At 40.0% G+C, this 18,875-nt stretch overlaps 1 protein-coding gene across 2 annotated transcripts in view; it reads left to right on the top strand.

Annotated features, from left to right (window-relative positions):
• LOC136754751 (putative cytochrome P450 120) overlaps positions 1 to 18,875 on the top strand; it is a 99,946-nt gene that overhangs the window by 29,139 nt on the left and 51,932 nt on the right. The window lies entirely within an intron of this gene.

Below are 18,875 nucleotides of genomic sequence, written 5' to 3'. Positions count from 1 at the left end.
TATATATTTTTTGTCTGATTGTTTGACTTTTTGATTGTGCCACTTGCCATTAATTAAGAATGGTAGTATTATGCTTTGAATTTCACTGTACTATATACATTTGAATTTGTAATGTTTTATGACTTGTACTGAACTGTATTTTTGAACTCTGTATTGCGCTTATATTTTGTAAGTCGCCCTGGATAAGGGCGTCTGCCTAGAAATAAATAAATAAATAAATAAAATAATAATAATAATAATAATAATAAAAAAATAATAATAATAATAATAATAATAGAAAATCAGCACATAGTAGCACATTGTACAATTAATGGGACTTTTACGAGTTGTAGTGGTAAATCATTTTTAGAAAATAAACAGAATCATGAATCAGTATAAGCACTACTTTATTGCAGGATCTTAAGCTCTTCCACCCAAGAAGGTTGTCATTGGGCCAAATTTCATCTGAAGAAACAATAAATGCTTAAATTCTATTAGGGCTCTAACCGAGGGTAATATCTGACCTTTGAAGATTCGGAATCATTACCTAGAATTTAACCTCCAGCAGTACTAATTTGAAGTATTTATCAGTGACATCATTATGTGTGTTGGTATTTTATTGAAAATGTAACCAAACTAAACAATTTTATAATCTATAATATTCTTCCTATGTCAATTAAAAAATGGGTCCAAGTCTTGGCTGTTGAGGTGTTAAAAGAAAAGGAGCTGGGTGGAGATGGGGACTACACTCTCAATAGACAATTTTGCCAAGAACAATGAGTGAATATTGCACAATCCAGATAGAGACCTGGTAGACTTACTCCAAAATACAGCAACATCTAGAATTGCCACCAATGTCAAATGGTTCTAAAAAGTATTGACTCAGGTGGGTTAATTCTTCTCCCACCCTCTTTTTCATTAACTGTCGTTTCAGAATAAAATCTCTTGCCTCTTCAAAGCAGTTTGTTTAAATCAAAGGAAAATCTAATTGAAAAAAAAAAAAATAATAAAAAAAAAAAAAAATATATATATATATATATATATATATATATATATAATGTGTGTATATATAGAGCGACGGATATAGATACATTATAATTCAAACAACTTTTATGAATTGTTCATTATTTTCTGTATAAGTGACATTTATTGTGTGAATAATAATAATAATAATAATAATAATAATAATAATATACGGTCTGGTTATCTTGTCTTGTCTGCCTGACCTTGCCTAACCACTACAGGGTGTCAATGCAGCAAAATAACCCCCCATTGCTTTTGAATCGTGAGCCTGAGAGTGTGGAAATTACTATAAACCTTTTTTTATAATTTTAATTATAAATTATGAGTTATAATCCCGGGTCAGTGTGAATCAGGGCTCCCTCATTGTGTGTATAGGCTTGTTTTCATAGCATCACACCCTCGATTCTCAAGAGTGTACAAATTCCCTGTGCTCAGGAAGTGTGGCCAGTTACATTCAACATCATGTGTATTGTCACGTGGACACTTCAGGCTCAATAGGGATTGGAATGAGACAGATTAATGAAATAGGTAGTAAATCAAATGAGGAACTCTTATTCACTGTTTAAATTTACTAATTAAAAATTCTGTCTCGGTTGACTAAATTTAAAATATCCGCTTCCAAAACAGAAGTATTAGCTGTAGGAATATTCCACAACTCCACTAGCCCAGGTATTAATGCACTACTATCATCTGCTGTGATTGCACTTTCTAATATTCTTCATGAACTACTCTGTATTCCAATCTATTCTATCCTATTCACTTCAACAGCTCAGTACATTAATTAATCTCTGTAAAGACAGCTACATCTCACCTTATATATATAGCTTGAGGAACCTACCCTCAACTAAATCCCTCCCATATGTCCATATCAAAAGACTTCTGTGTGAGCTCTGAGCTCTGGAAGCTTGTGTTAGTAACAGAACATGGTAAAACCCCATAGAGGAAAGACTAAACTATAGAACAGTCTAGAACATTCTATTACAGAGAGACAATGCTATTAATCTAAATACTAATTTCTAGAACTCTAACTCTCTAATATCGAAAGCTAGCAAAATACACAAATACACCACCACCTAAACAAGTGTATTGACTTGTGTATGTGTTAGGGTGCTTCGTGCAACACCTTTAAACTAAAGCACTTTTGGCATTGAGGGTTTCAGACTGAGGATGCTTGGAGTTTTGTTTATGATGAGGTTTGAAAGTCTGACCACATACATGGTGCTGTGCATCAACTCAGTGTGGTCAGAAACACATGGAGCCATGCAATACGTGCCATTTAGTTTGACCATTTTAGTCAGGATAAGTGAAAGAGGTCAGGAACTGTCTTATAAATGTCGTGGTAGCCAGGTCTTCATTCATGCAAGTTACAGTATGTACTGTAGAAAAGAAGAGTGCGTCACATACCAGTTCTGCTTGGACACAGTGCAGGCAAGCTGCCCGCTAGCACTGCCTAAATGAGGTCTGAGCAATCTGCTGAAATCAATTAGCCTTAACTGAACCAGGCAGTTTGCCCACAGTGCGAGTGACCTTTCAGTTTATCATATGGCAGGTGCAGCTGTATACTTCCTAAACCGATACATAATTCATGCTGGTAATCTCAATTCACGTGTCTGCTGTCAGAGTAGGGATTTTCCAGTTCTCCCGACACAGCACTTGGGGAGGGAAATTATAGCATAGCTGTTCATGGGATTGCAGCTTTACTGTTAAGTGTATTAGGCCAGTGGTGCCCAACTCCAGTCTTGGAGGGCCACTGTCCATCAGAGTGTATACAGCTCTTTAAATAACTGACACAATGCATTTGGGAAAATGGGAATATAATAGTTAATTCAAGAAACAAATGTGTTCATTTATGCAATTAACAGCTGGGTGGATCACCCTTGGACTGCAGTAAGGCTTCACTGTGCTAGTGGACTCTTAAAAGGACAGCACAGTAAAAGACCATCTCATTGAGAGAAGGAAGTTTATAACCATTTATATAGAAGAAATAATGGTGTATCGTCGATAAAATAGGCCTAAAATAAAAACAGAATTGCAATTTGTATACCCTTTTTGGCACCACTAATACCCCGTTTCCACTGGCGGAAGCATCCGGATTTTGTGGACAGTCAACTATCTGGTGCTAGACGAGTCCGTAAGCGTCTGCCCCGCCCACCAAGGAAATGTCTCCGCTTCTGAAAGCAAAGATGTGTGCTTGACTTGTAGACAGATAGGGAAGAGATCGGCTACATTATGTCGGAAGATATAATCTCAAGTGCCGTGTGCAATCACAAAGAAATTACAGGTTTATTAACAGCATGGAGTGAAAGCCACATACAGAAACAATTATTGCTTACAGTTAATATCCGAGTGTATCAAAAACTGTGATTTCACAGGACCGGTGCAGTGCCTGACTAGTTAAAATAAACTGAAGGATAATAATCGCATCGTAGCAGCCGATGGTATTAATATTGTATGACAGCTGGCTGGTGTTCAGGCTGTGTTGAGTGAATGTGTGCAGGACAATCTGCACAGACAGTCAGTGTGAAGGAACACGATTCAGTTAACGAGCCCATTTACAAGATAAATGAATTAATTAATAAATACAGCCGATCTGGGTTTCCCTCTAAAACATTAAGGACTGGTTTAATAAATGCATCCATAAACGCCATGACTGAGACGCGCACTTCAGTTCAATTATAACCGGCTATATTGTAGCTGGATGATTAATCGTGAAACATGTGTATTTTGTTTCAACTGTAACTTGCCCTGGTTAAGGACGTCTGATAAGTAAATTATAAATAATACGGCAAAAAGTATCGTTTGCAGTTACAAATCTGCAGAAAGAGTAATAAATGAAGGGAGTCACGCTGTGCCGTTTAAAATACATATATACTAGCATAAATGATGATAATAATAACAATACATATTTGCTATTTAGTATTATTGTTGCACATGGAAATGTATTCTTATGGGAACTTGTTTGTCTGAATATAATGTTGTCTACACGTTTAGCTCTTCCTAACATCTCTTAACAGAAACATGTATTTATTACATTGTTTACAATCATGTAAAGGAGAAAGAATAAAATAGACACAAAAGTCCTTTCCATGTCAGGCTGTGTCGCTCGTAGTGTTGTTCTCTGTCTTTGTTTTTAAAACGAAACACAAACCAAACCCACAGTCGCTGCTCCTCCATAAAATGGACAGACTTCACAATGGCCTGGTTTTACAAATAAAGCTCTGGGATGCTTCTGGCAGGACATGGCATGGCACGGCACGGCCCGGACACTTAAGCCAGTGGAACCGAGGCATAATTCTTAGTCAGTGAGGTTCACAGCTATAACACTGCAATACATGATGATATATACTATACATTATTAGATAAGCTAAAATACCTGTTGTTGGTGCTTATGATGCTATCCTGAAGGCAGCTCTGCCTGCATTCGGCCTTACTCAATATACACCTGGTCACTGTTAAGCCAACAGCTGTAACTCTCTGTTTCTTATTTTTTGTGAATCTTTCCTCCCATGGAGCCTTCCCTCAATGGGATTTTATTTTCTATAGAAATACTCCCCTGTGAACTACATATGTCACGGGTCCAATTTTTGGTTTCCCCCAATTATAACTATAATTTAAATGCAAACATACAGTTGTGATATTATATGTGATCTTGAGCCTCTTGCGTAAGTTACTTGTTCATTTAGGTAACTAATTTTACCTCAGACTCGCTCCCTTTCAGGAGACTGCAAACCTTTCATGCCTAGACAGAAAAGTTGTAATTTGCAATTAATCTCTTAGACATACTAAATGTCGATGCAACCCTATATACACAAAGCAAATTAATGAACTGCCTCAGGAGGTTTTTGTCGACTCATCTTTGAAAAAAGAGAGAGATTGTCACGGTCCAGGAGACAGGAACAGGGGACCCAGTTGTGGTGCGTGGTAGAGGTTGTCAGACAGGCGTGGGTCAAATCCTGGCAGGACAGGGCAAACAAGGGCTAGGCAAAGATGTGGTAGTGGGAACTACCGGGGCCGAGGAGCAGGTGCAGTTGGATGGGCCAGGTGAAACCAATTATCCATAGCCAGCATTCCTGTGGATTCCCAGGGGAACAGGGCAGGCTGATATCCGAGGGTGCACTGGAAGGGAGTGAGGCTAGAGGAAGAGCTGGTGAGGGAGTTCTATGCGTATTCTGCCCAGGGTAAGAAGCGACTCCAGTCAGTCTGGGATGTGCTGCAGTATGAGTGCAGAAACCTACCAATTTCCTGGTGCTTGGATTGTCCATTTGACTAGGGGTGATAACCGGAAATGAGGCTGACATTCATGTTTAGTGTCTTGAACTGGGGACCTCTGCCAGAAACAATGTCCTCTGGCAGCCCGCAGATGTGGAACACCTGGTTGAACAGCATCTCCGCTGTCTCGAGCGCAGTGGAGAGTCCCTTCAGAGGCATGAGCCTGCAGCCCTTCGAGAAGCGATCGATGGCCACCGGGATGGTGGTGTAGCCCTGTGATTTGGGGACATCGGTGATAAAATCCACGGGTATGTGTGAGCATGGATGGTGAGGGACAGGAAGCGGATCAAGCAGACCTGTGGGGAGGAGTGGAGCAGGCACCAACAAACCTGGTGAAGTCACGCACAGAACCAGGCCACCAGAATCTTCCCCAAACCAAGGTGATGGTGCGGCTGACACCTGGGTGACCGGAGGCAGGAGTCGGGACGCAGGTCCGGTTCGCTGGACAGGCAGAAGGAGCTGGATCAGAGGATAGTCCCAGTAGAATCTGGTCCTAGATGCCCCATTGAATGGGAGCCAGAATGTAGGAGGGAGACAGGATGGATTCTGCAGACTGAGGAGCAGGAGGGTGTCGAACTGGTGAGAGAGGGAGTCTGCTTTGATGTTCTTTGATCCCAGGTTGTAGGTGAGCGTGAACTGGAAATGGGTGAAGAAGAGCTCCCAGCGTGCCTGACGGGTGTTTAGTTGTTTCACTGACTGAATGTACTCCAAGTTCTGGTGGTCAGTCAAAACCAGGAAGGGATGCATGGCGCCCTCTAGCCAGTGTCTCCACTCCTCGAAAGCCAGCTTGACCGTGAGGAGCTCACGGTTGCCGATGTCATAGTTGCACTCTGCCGGTGACAGCTTACGGGAGAAGTCCGTGTGTCTGAGGATGGGTGCAGTGGTAAACAGTGTCTTGAGGCGGGCGAATGCGGCAGTGGCAGAGTCCGTCCACTTGTAAGTCCAGGGGGATCCCTTTAACAAAGAGGTTAGTGGAGAGGCGATAGAACTGAAATTGCGGATAAACCACAGATAAAAGTTGTCAAAGCCCAGGAAATGCTGCAGTGAGCCAGTCAGTGACAGCGCTCACCTTGTCCAGGTCCATGTGCATGCTGCTGGCATCGATGATGTAACCCAGGAACCCCACGCGCTGGCAGTGGAACTCGCACTTCTCAGCCTTGACGTAAAGCCCGTTGCGCAGCCGACACTAGAGCACCTGTCGCATCTGGGAAACATGCTCAGAGAGGGAGACAGAGTAAATCAAGATGTCATCAATGTAGATGATGACAAACCGATGTAGGAAGGATCTCAGAGCCTCATTGCCGAACGCCTGAAATGGCCCGTGTGTGTGATGAATGCTGTCTTCCATTCACCCCCCTCTTGAATCCAGATAAGGTTGTAGGTGCTGTGCAGGTTCAGTTCGGTGAAGTAATGGGCTCCTCTTATTTGCTTCAGGGTGGCTGGCAATAAAGGCAGTGGGTACCGGTACTTCTCCGTCACTGCATTGAGCCCCCTGTAGTTAATGCAGGGCCGAAGACCGCTGTCTTTCTTGGAGACGAAAAAGAAGCTGGCAGTGGCAGGTGACATGGAAGGACAGAGGATTCCCAGATCCAGATCCTCCATAATGTACTCCTCCATGGCCTGTGTCTCTGGGAGAGAGAGAGGGTAAATGTGCCCGAAAGGAGGTCAGTGGCACAGTCCCTGGGTCGGTGCAGTGGTAAACAGGAAGCCTGGGTTTTGCTGAACACCGCCACCAGGTCTGCGTATTCAGGGGGAATCTGTGTCGGAGCAGAGAGAAGGGGGCTCTCTATGTGTGTGGCCCTGCAGGGATGAGACTGGCACAGGGAGAAACAGCTCTGCCCCCAGAATATTATATCTCCATCAGTCCAAGAAATTACTGGGTTATGGTGAGCGAGTCACGGCAGGCTGAGAATGATGTGCGCTTCAGATGAGTCAATAACGAGGAAGGGCAGTTTTTTCGAGTGCATCAGACATGGTAATGGGACTTGTCTTTTGGGACACTGGACCGGAACCAATGGGCTGATTGTTGACAGCCCAAACATGGAGAAGAGGCACACATCGTGAGAGAGGAATGTGGTGTTTAATGAAACACCACGTTAATGAAATTCCAGCAGCGCATACACAAAGACATGTTTGTCGCCAAGCTGGACCCAAGCCCGAACATAACACTGAGCCGGAGTGACGAGCAGGCACAGTGTCGCACTCACAGGGTCATCAGGGGGAGTGATGGGGGAACCCAGAAATGCCCAGACTGTCCACAATACAGGCAGAGGCGCTGCTGTACTCTCCTCTGTCTTTCGTCGGGGGACAGGCATGTTCTTCCCAGCAGCATGGGCTCTGTCTGCCACACGGGGTTTTGTTCAGGCAGATGAGACGCAACAGGAGTGGGCCAGATTCCCCTCGCCTTCATCAGGTTGTCTAGCTTGATTGCCAGCTGGATGAGGTGCTCCAGGGTACGTGCTTCGTCTCTGCATGCAAGCTCGGCTTGCAGGTCCTGGTCCAGTCCCCAACGGAACACAGTGAGCAGAGCCTGATCTCTCCATCAGCTGTTCGCTGCCAGGATCCGGAATGAAAGTGAATTCGGTGTAAAAAGACTAAAATAAAAACAGATGCAGAGGTTACAACTGTGATATATAGAACACAAAGGAATGGGACATTTTCAATTTACAGATTTAGGATCTTTTAACTTCAATATCTTTAACAAAAAAGGGTTTATATTTTTGTCACAGGAAACCATTACACTAGATCAACAAGCGATGATACAAACTTAAGTGAAGCTGAGTGACTAAGGATATAAATCCATATTACTTCATAGCTTGTGGGTCACTTCATCACCAAACCTCATGTGTCACAACTGAATCAGTATTCTGAGATAGCAAAAATAATGCTCTACACATCAAATGGTAAGGCTGTACACTTCCCCTCTTGATTTCTTGGAAAGTACCCTACTAAGCTGCAGAGGTAGTCTGATACTTAACCAAGTCAGTTTTGATGATGATGATCACCACTTTCTGGTCTTCAAAATGGGTTGGGGGCATAAGGTCAATCCTTGGCCTGAAAGTCCGGGTTGAGGGTTGTTTTTATAATTTCCTCCCACTTGCCTTTGGAATTTACTTTGCATTCCTTGAATGGGCACGTGAGCATCAGAACTGGACCACGGAGCAATGGAAGAAGGTGGCCTGGTCTGATGAATCAAGCGTTTAAGGTGTTGACTTGGCCTCAAAATTCCCCAGATCTCAATCCAATCGAGCATCTGTGGGATGTGGTGGACAAACAAGTCCGATCCATGGAAGCCCCACCTCGCAACTTACAGGACTTAAAGGATCTGCTGCTAACGTCTTGGTGCCAGATACCACAGCACACCTTCAGAGGTCTAGTGGAGTCCATACCTCGACGGGTCAGGGCTGTTTTGCCGGCAAAAGGGGGACCTACACAATATTAGGCAGGTGGTCAAAATGTTATGGCTGATCGGTGTATATATATATATATATATATATATATATATATATATATATATATATATATATATATTAAAAAAAAACAATTTCACATGTGCCTATGCTAGGTAAACCTGCTGGACAAATTGACATTATTTTTTAATTAGGTTTCATTGATTCTGAACTGATTGTCATTCATAATTGGTATATTAATCTGATGGGAGGGGGAACCAAAACACTTTTACATAATTCGGGTGAGATACTATTTAACCAGAAGTAACTGTTTAGGACAGCCACAGATGCTTGTTAGAAAACATGTTAATGTATTGTCAAGTTCATTTATTCAAACTCCAATACTACAGTGTCATTTATTTCACCAGATTGAAGTGCTGGATATATAAGAAATAAAAACATTCACAAAAGCTTCAGAAAACTCGACAAATAGGATCATGATTTACAATTTTAATATTTCAGTTACAAATATTTGATTTGGAATGATACACTTATGGTGTATATAAGAATTTGACACCCATTCTTCTTTAAAGCTATGCAATATTTAAATATTCAAATCATATTAGTATAAATATTCATTTTTAGAAGTATGAACAGTAAAGAATCTAATTTTTATTTCACCATTTTTAATCTGACCTAAATATTTGTGTGTCACTGTATGTCTAAACCTGTTAATGAAACAGATCATGACTGAGGCACAATCTGACCTTGTCCTGCTTTTAGTGTTTGCCTTTCTTTGTCAGTGGCACTTTTGCTGTGCTCCACAGGGCCTTTAGTTTGTCAGCTGTTCGCAGCCAGGGCTAAAAACAGAAAACAACTAGGCTCCTCCAGGGCCTGGTGTCAATAACTTTGGTACTTTTCACTAATTCTGACCTCTTTTGCTTTACTGCCAGTTCTCTATGCCTTCCAAAGTTTCTTGTTTAAAAATAAATTCCAGTGCAGACAAGCATGACAACAGTTTAATCAGCGGCACTGTGTGCGTTTGTATGCTCATTCATAATTTTCTTGGCTGGAAAAATCCAAGTTTTGATATCTAGGTTTTTCAGTCTTAAATTCTTCTTGTTGTTTTTTATAATTATTTTTTCACTCTAACTGGACTAAACCAAATGTTTTTTTCTAGTTTTTTTTTTCTTGTGTTGATTATTTGTTCCAATCCAGGTGTCCCACTGTTGAATTTCTAATGGCACAGGATGGCCTCTGGGTGCAATCATAATATTTTAACTACATGAAAAATGTATCTCCATGTTCTAATTAGCTGATCTTCAAAATTTACTGAATTACAAGTAGGTGCCTTGCCATTGGAATTCAGAACATTAGCATTCATCAACTTCTGAGATCATTCCAGCCCATCACATTCCCAGCAGAGCAGTCAATTATTGGACAGCAAATGACCTCTTAAGGGTAGAAATCGTATTCTCTTCAAATAATGTTAAGCAGCCTTATCCGTGGTGTAATCTCTTTTGTTGGCAAAAACAATGTCAGATAAATTTAAACCAATTACAAAGATGGAGAAAATAATTGCACCTCCCTCATTTGGATACAATTACTACAGAACCTGAGCGGGCTGTATAACACTTATTTTTGGAATTTGTGTCTCTGCGCGGATGCAAATGAAAACTAATCGGCAAAAGGGAAGGTCATTATTAAGCAGGTTTCTCTATTAGCATAGAACAGGGGAGGCCCTTAATAGGGAGATGCAGACTGAAATGTTTCATTTGGACGTAGCCGGATTGCCTTTTATTCCTTTCAGATACACGATGCGTCTTAATCAGAACTGGGTAATTAATCATGCTGCGTTCAACGGCTTACTTGTAGCCGCCCCTCTGTGTTTTTTTCTGACAGCTTCTGCTCAGAATATAATTAATCATTCTTGTGAAACAATAAATAAATCTTGCAGGCACATACTAAAATGCAGCACACACAAAATACACACACATGTTATCGAAAGCATTGTCTGTAGTAGCTATGCTGGCTGACCTTGTGGTGTCAGAGCCTATGGAGAAGACATAAGTACTTCTGAATTTCTGAATCCCAACAACATACCCTTATTGGAGTTTACCATAGTACATTTAGATTGGTTCATTTTCACTTTTAAGCATGTCCTCCCAGCACATTATTTAAAAATGCACCTTGTTTCCAAAGAGCTTCATTATAATCTAGCATATTTGTATTTATTTTTTCACTAAGCTTTGACAATACCATAAATGACCATGGTAGTCTTCAAGATGAGTAAATATGGGAAAATATGTATATGTCTCAGATAATGTATTGTGAAACTTTTAAGGGGAAGGAGAATGTTTTAGCAAGCAAAAAACATTGCTAACAATTTGTCTTTTATATAAATCCACTGACTAACTTATTTAAACACATTCTGTATCTGCTCTGCCCTGGGTAGAAGTGAGTCAGCCTCACTGAAAGCCTTCTTTTCACTGTTGGGCAGGGTGAATTGAGATTTAGGTACTGAAAAATAAGAATGAGTGGGGCAAGGACATTTGATATCATACAGTATCCAAGGCGTCACAGAGAACCACAAGGACAGCCAACCCAGGAGTATTTTTGGTCACTGAAACATCCAAATGGAGACTGAAAATAAACTTAGAACCCATCTCCACACACTACCAATAGCAGTAATGTGTTCTGCTCTGCTCTTCAATGAATCTGCCTGTCATTCAAAATGATAGCCTCACTCTGAAGTGCTCTTGGTTTCCTGTTATTCTGTGGCATTACTTGACTATTTTCAAAGCTTTTTGCTCCACTTTCTTCCAGCTAAAAACCTATGTTGAAGTGAAAATATGTATACATTTGATGGATCCTTTCCATTTTAATATTGCCCCTTAATTGATTTGCAGCTGTTTTTCAGTTTCAGGATTGAAGCAGTAATTTTTTCTTAAATACCTTCCACATTTGGAATTGTGAAAGGATAATCAACTTAGCAAAACCTAGTAATGTATACCACTGAAACCTAGAAATGTAGACAGATCCGTGCATTCTCTGATTTGTAGTGTATGTCTATTCGCTTTCTTCCACACTGTGAGTCCACAGTGAGAACAGCACCATTGATGCATTCAGGGTACTGATACCACTCTCACTCATAACACTGCAAACATCTGACAAGTGACAGGTATTGCTTTTGATCAGCAAACCAAGGACTTTTTTGCCCCGCACCCAATCCCTGTGTCAACCCAATCCATGTGTTTTTTCATAAGATAAGCCTGACACAATCCCTCTTGTGTGTTTCCTAGACCCCGCTTCACACAATATATCACATTATTTTATACATACAGTTACCCATTTATACAGCTGGGTTTTTACTGGTGCAATCTAGGTAAAACTTTGCTCAAGCAGCAGTGTCTCCCACCTGGGATTGAATCCATGAACCTCCGCCCAGGAGTCCAGAGACCTAACTAAAATGTATTCACATGCTTTCCTTAACTCTGGTTTTAACAAGGTATACTGCAGTAAACATTTATTAGCTGAGCTCAGGCAAAATGAAAATAGATCCTGCAATAGGGAGCTCTTTAGGAAACAAAACTAAAATTAAAAAACTGGATCTTCACACATATGAGGTTTTTGAATTTCTGAGTCTGGGGACACATGAGGCTTAGACCTTTAGCTTTTTCACTCTGTCTTCACACAGAATGCATCAACTCACAACCTGAACCAAGATACTGTACCATATTCAAGTGAACTTGTACAGGGGAATTGGGTAGTTTCATATTGCTGCAATATTTGTCTCTTGACGTTATGGTGTGAATTTTCTGAGTCTTGTAGGAGATGTCATAGAAGCTAGTAGTGATTTGATCTTTGGAACACCTGCATCTCCCAGACTGAAGGGAGCAATTCAACAAGGGGTGTATAGCAGGCTGATCTCTGGAAAAATAACGATACACTGGGGACTGCTTACAGAGGTGGTGGAAGGTCAGATGACTGTGTGCCTCTGAGACTTACTTGGCTGTGGCACTTTCATTTTAATCGGATGCACTTTGGAAATGACATCTATATACCTATATATCTATATCTATCTATCTATCTATCTATCTATCTATCTATCTATCTATCTATCTATCTATCTATCTATCTTTATATATATACTATTTGTATTTTTACTTTTTTCCAAATTGCCTGTGAGAGATCTAGCACTGCAGATGTGACAGCAAGTGTAATAATGTGCTGACGTACCAGCCCGAGCTATCCCTGGGAGGTCCCTGATTGAGAGGGGAAACGCTGCTGTGTTTGGCACTCTGTATCCGCAATCAGTTGAGTCTGAAGGTGACCCTGCGATGCTGTGCTAGGATCTCAGTGCAGCGTAGTGTAGAGTTTACATGTATATTGTATGATTTCTGTGGATAGTGGCACATACTACACCAATCATGGTGGGGAGGGTCTGTGTGTACAGTATGAACCTTTTCGATATGCTGTGTATATAAATGCACAATGCATCTGTTCTTCCGCTCTGCTTCACAGAGGTTATTTCCTTCCTTAGTATTCTGAAGGAGTAGGAATTTTCTTTCCAACGGGAATATGAATATTGCTATGAATTATTCATCTTTGTCCAAGATGACTCACATCCAAGACATGAAATGTAAAAGGTTACATATTGCAAGGTATTTACACCCCCCCCCCCAAAAAAAATAAATAAAAAAAAAATATTACAATACAGCATAATTCAACAAAGTATGCAGCGGATTAAAATATAGTGCAAGGTACAGGAAACATTGCAAATGAGCGACAGAGATGTATTGTAGTACTCTGGAATTAGGAGGCAAGTAGAACTACACAATCAAACAAAGGTGCTTGTAAGATGATGCTTTTTGTATCAGGCAGCAAAGTGGAATAAATAGGTTTTGTAGGCTGATCCTCAAGACACATTCAATAAATAGTGTCTTGTATATTGAAGAAAATACTATGTGAATATCTTCATTTAACACAAGGCAATAAAACACAAACACTGATTCATTTCTTCATCCTTGTAAATGGGGCAAGTTGATTTCAAGAATGAATTAAGAAAAAATTTACAGCAGCATTAATTCATAAAATAAATAAATAAATGCTTGGTTAAACCACTGTCTAGCAAACACAGTCCAAGCTTTGTGGGATAAAGACTTTGCCCTAGAGATATCTCTCAATTTCCGTCTCCTTCACTCATCAGCCAGAACCACACAGCTGGTGCTTTGAGCTCCGGGACAGGCTGAGAGCTGTGTGCCCTTGATGAGGTCACAGAGGGTTGGAATGAAGTCACTTGGCTTCATGTGTATCCACACATACTGTGACTTATCTGGCTGACAGGAAGTGATGATTCCGGGCACAGTTGCTCCTAGGGAGTTGGAGTTTGAAGTCAGATTAAACATACTATGTGGTAAATTAAAAAACTGCCCCCATTTAGTATAAATATATCCTTTGAAAGTCCTAGCATGAATCTGCTCTTGGTTTTGAGTAATAAAAAATTGAAAATCCTATGTCAAACAGACTGATTGCATGCTGTTCTCTGTTGCAGTACTATGCTTATTTGTACTGTGTTCTGTCTTTTATCCCCATCTGAAGGCAAATAACACATTAAGGCAGGGGCAGTTACATTTCCCTAGCTCACAATTTAACAGGATGTATTCCTATGGATTATGCAGTGCACACTAGGCAACAGGTACCCCTAATAAAACAATATGACTAAAGTCCCAAACCTTCACAGAAAAAAAATAGCTAGAACATGGGCTTGTCAGCCAAGGTCCTGGAGGGCCACTGTGTCTTCTGTTCTTTATTTGATCCAAATCATTAACTACTGATTCAGCAATTGGATTTGATTCTTCAACAGTGCCATGTGATAATGGTATTCATTGTATTTATTAACAGACTCCCTTATCCAGGGAGACTTACAGATGTCACAAAGCATTAAAAACAGCAAAACAAACAAAAAATAAAGTAAAATATACAGCACAACTCAGAATTTGCAGTAAATTAAACTAAGATCTAGTATCTTAGCATCCTAGATCTCTTTGATCTTGAATTCCTCATAACGGTACAATATCATCCATTAACATATATACAGTGTTGAAGTCACTGAGGAGAGTGAGTGAGAGAGGATAAATACATAAATTCTAGCTATTGCATTTATGAAAAGAAAAATAGCTGTTGTTTTCAGGTTTGGAGAGAGTAAAGTGTCAGGGTGTCTGTGGCTAGTGGTGCTGTCATTGCTGCTCTTACAGTCTAACCAGATTTAAACAGTTTTGGGGTTTCTCCTAGAGTTGGGTCCTCAGCTCCAGTCCTGGTGGAGATCAGAATCAGCCAACACTTAATTTATTCTGTAAGCTGCTGTGAAACATCTGCTCATTTATTTTGAAATATAGGATGCTCATTCCAAAGCTGTCTAGATCTTAAAATAAGCAATCTGATGCTGATTGGATCACAAATGTGGACTGGACTATTGTAATGTTCCTATTGCCTTTCTTTATGAAAACTCTTCTTGTTGTTTTCTGCCTATACAGTACTGAATTAAAATGTCTGTTGACTAAGGTAGCCAAGCCCTGTGTGAATGCGTTTAAGTGTGCCAGCACTCCACATGTAGAGGCTGATACGATTAGAGTCCCATGAAGAACGCAGACGCGGTCTAAGGCAATGAGATGAATTGTCAATGTAAGAACATAGAGTGATGTTACAGTAGCCAACCTAAAAAACTGAGTTACTTGTCAGTTAGGTCTGTTGTAGATGAAGTCTTATTCTGCATTTCCCCAAACACAGAGAAGCAGTAATAAATCAAATGGAGCTATGGTTTTAAACTGGCTTACAGTTTAACTGCAGGTGTTTGAAATGCATAGAGATAAATGTATATGAGAGTAAACATGCATTTTATTAAGCACATGGTTGTACCAGTATATCAAATGGCAAATGCTTATATTTTAAGTTATACATCTAAGTTTGTTGAATTCAAGCATGTGTAGAAAGCATTTGCTGTTTGGCGTGCAACAAAATCTATTAGTTTTATATTTAAACAATATTAAAAAAATGAAAACCTTAATAGAATTAATGTGATGCTGGATCATATAATAACAAAGCTGTCTTTAACAAGAAATATTTCAAGAGCATTGTTTAAGAAATGCCAAAGAACATGTCAACAAGTTTATTAGACAAATAAGATGCTTTGCAGAGATTTTTATTTTACTCGGCTACTATATAGGCCTACTCCTTTTCAAGGTAAAAGCTTATAAAAGGTTCTGTTCCACAGGCTCATATTTAAGTTTGAGGTTGTGATTGCTCTGGATTGAAAGCCTAACTGACACTCTAAAATTGATACTGTAGATGTTTGTATTGTTTGTATTGTATTTGTTTTTAAGCTTGAATTATACACAGAACTTTTCATTTTCTTTCTTTCTTTGTCTAGTCTTGGGCACCATTAAGCCTCATAGCATGCCAGTGTCGCGGTCAGTGAATGGTTATAATTAACAGCGTGTTAGCAATGTAGCCCGTGCCGGCGACATCAGCAGGCAGCTAATTAAGTGGCTGCCATGGCAACCGAGCACTACAGCCACAGCACGTTCTGGCGTGAGCCGTCTGATTTGTATACTGCTGGGGAGAGGCATGAATGAAGCAAGAGCTAGATTGCAACACAACAGCAGAAGAGGAAAGAAGGAGGAGAAGAACTGTAATCATCTGCTATGGATCAATAAAGGAAACAAAAGCAAAAGGACTCTTCACTTGAGAGCAGGGGATGGGGATGCTTCAGAGGAACCCATGTGGTGTTGATTGATTTGAATAAGGGTTAATTTCAGTTATACACTGATTGGCCACAATTTCTAAGGTGTGGTACCCTAGCCACCCAAAACAATTGTAGAAATTCTTGGATTGCAGGTGTATTTTAAAAGCACCGATCACAGGAATGTTGCTCTTACACTATCCTTAAAAGTACCAAAGCAGGAACTGTGATACAAACCAAGGGGAAGGGAAAGAGACAGGGACATCTTTTCCAGCCAAGCTAGTGTAGACAGAAAAAGGTGCACACAGACAAGTCTACACATTAAAGTTCAACATTTCACTATTTAAATGACCCACTGTCTACTGCCAGTCAAAATCCAGCAGGCTGCCTCCATCATCCCTGCTGCTCTCAGGGTGACGGCCGAACTTCGCCGACTGACAGCACTACACAATGTTTCAAGTTGTAATGCAGCACAAATAAAACTAATTTTTTCCCTTAACACCAGCTTTTTTTGTCATTTTTGACATTGTGTGTCTGTGAAGTAGAAATTTAGGATATTAATCATCATCGGAAACTAATTACAATAAACCCATCACTAAAAATACACATCAGTAAAATGTAAAATGGTGTTTAAAGCACTATACCACAAGATATGACTCAATTCTTAAATATGAACAAACTGTACATAAATGTGATCCTTTCCTGATGGTTGGACATCTCACAACCTCAGATGTGAACAGTGAACATTAAAAGAAACAATTATATATATATATATATATATATATATATATATATATATATATATATATATATATATATATATATATATACAGTGGGGGAAAAAAGTATTTGATCCCCTGCTGATTCTGTACGTTTGCCCACTGACAAAGAAATGATCAGTCTATAATTTTAATGGTAGGTGTATTTTAACAGTGAGAGACAGGGCTGATTCCTAACCGTTCTCATGATCATTGAAATTCCACGAGGTGAGATCTTGCATGGAGCCCCAGACCGAGGGAGACTGACAGTTATTTTGTGTTTCTTCCATTTGCGAATAATCGCACCAACTGTTGTCACCTTCTCACAAGCTGCTTGGCGATGGTCTTGTAGCCCATTCCAGCCTTGTGTAGGTCTACAATCTTGTCCCTGACATCCTTGGACAGCTCTTTGGTCTTGACCATGGTGGAGAGTTTGGAATCTGATTGACTGATTGCTTCTGTGGACAGGTGTCTTTTATACAGTTAATGAGCCGAGATTAGGAGCACTCCCTTTAAGAGAGTGCTCCTAATCTCAGCTCGTTACCTGTATAAAAGACACCTGGGAGCCAGGAATCTTGCTGATTGATAGGGGATCAAATACTTATTTCCCTCATTAACATGCAAATCAATTTATAACTTTTTTGAAATGCGTTTTTCTGGATTTTTTTGTTGTTATTCTGTCTCTCACTGTTAAAATACACCTACCATTAAAATTATAGACTGATCATTTCTTTGTCAGTGGACAAATGTACAAAATCAGCAGGGGATCAAATACTTTTTTCCCTCACTGTATATATATATATTTTTTTTTTTTTTTTGATATTATAATTTTGTATTTGTGTGCAGTTTTCTGTGTTCAACTCATCTCCATCCTCCGACTTCTCTATTGTCCAGATGGCGAATAATGGCCCATATTGGTACTGCTATTTATTAAAATCTTCTTTCTAAGCAATATCAATAAGAACTTTGTTAAAACAGTTACATTAAGCAATGCAATTACAAAAAGGCATATTCTTAATATAAACAACAGGGAGGGGCGGGGTGGGGTTGTGCAGCACAGAGATTGTAAATATGAGACACAAGTAAATTACTTAGCTGATACAAAGAAGTCCATTCATACACTTTTTTTTTCTTCTTCATAAAATTTGTAGTTTCCAACAACATATAACACTTTTCCATAACAGATAAAAGAACAGTTTTTCTCATTTATTTTTTAAGTGTCTTGAGTGGTTTAATTTGGTAGTGATTATGAATCTTCTTTAAGTAGCGATGTAACTTTGGAGGTCTTACTGTGCCTTGACAGGGTTCACTCACCCTCATTTCCCCCATCAATGTTATATAAAACCCTTACTAGCCCCCAGAGATTTGAAACCACCATGTGCTCTAATTTGGACAGAACTTACATATCTCTGAATGCATCTAATTGGTGTCTTTGGCTCAGCCTGCGGAGGTAATGTAATGCAATCCAGTAAACCTGGCCAGTCTGTCTTTAAAGACAGTATTTGCTGTGACATGTTACTTCTCCTCAATGATTTTATCCAAGGCAAATCATTTTTAATTAAGCACTAATGATCAGTGTTCTCGTCTGTGGGACCCCCCTTCTCTTTGAGATGTTCGCTCATCACAAAGAAGGTCATCAGTGATAATATGAATCATGAATCAGATTATTGTTAGAGGAAACTGGAGCAGGCCGAGTCTATTTTAAGAGGGCTGTGG

The sequence above is a fragment of the Amia ocellicauda genome, chromosome 8, assembly GCF_036373705.1.
Source record: "Amia ocellicauda isolate fAmiCal2 chromosome 8, fAmiCal2.hap1, whole genome shotgun sequence".
Lineage (NCBI taxonomy): Eukaryota > Metazoa > Chordata > Actinopteri > Amiiformes > Amiidae > Amia > Amia ocellicauda.
Note: the sequence above shows the minus strand (reverse complement) of the source record. Positions and strands in the feature narration are given on the sequence as shown.